Source organism: Brachyhypopomus gauderio, chromosome 15, assembly GCF_052324685.1.
Source record: "Brachyhypopomus gauderio isolate BG-103 chromosome 15, BGAUD_0.2, whole genome shotgun sequence".
NCBI lineage: Eukaryota > Metazoa > Chordata > Actinopteri > Gymnotiformes > Hypopomidae > Brachyhypopomus > Brachyhypopomus gauderio.
The window spans coordinates 14,330,942-14,331,609 of NC_135225.1; positions in this window are offsets into that span (position 1 = coordinate 14,330,942).

The window sequence follows — 668 nt, forward strand, 5'->3', positions numbered from 1 at the left end:
CTAACTGAAGCTTACTTAGAAACACCAGGGAAACGGGCAGTCACACATTGCAGTGAGAAATTCTGGAATCCTGAATTTTTTTTCAGTGCAATGTACAACTTAAATAAAACACAACTTAGTTGCTGAAATTAACCAAATTGGTATAGCCAAAAATTATAACTTTTTTCACATGCATACAATTTAAATACAAGCAGTACAATTATGTAGGATAAACTCCGGTAATGTAAAATATCAGGTATAGCAAAAACACATGACCTGAATACCGTCTAAATAGAGAACAAAAAGAGGCCTAATGCAGAACCTTGTGGGACACCAAATTACACTCATTTAAGGTACCTAACATTAAAAGATTAGCATCATTGTGCCAGATACAATCTCATTCTCATTATTCCTTAAAAAAACTGCAGTGCTAACTGGTCATAAACATTCTCCAAAATCTTAGACAATTTTGAAATAAGAGTGTAATTGGAGAGATCAGAAGATCAAGATGCGGTTTTCTAAATCAATGGATTTGTAGCAGCTAACCTGAAAAACCTTGGTCAGTGCCCCAGGCTAGATGTATTAGGATAAAGCTCACAGACACTGATCATTCCAGAAGCAACATAGTTCATTCTGAGTCAAGTAAGCATACGGTTAGCCAAGAGGACACTGTCAAGGCACAAAACTGA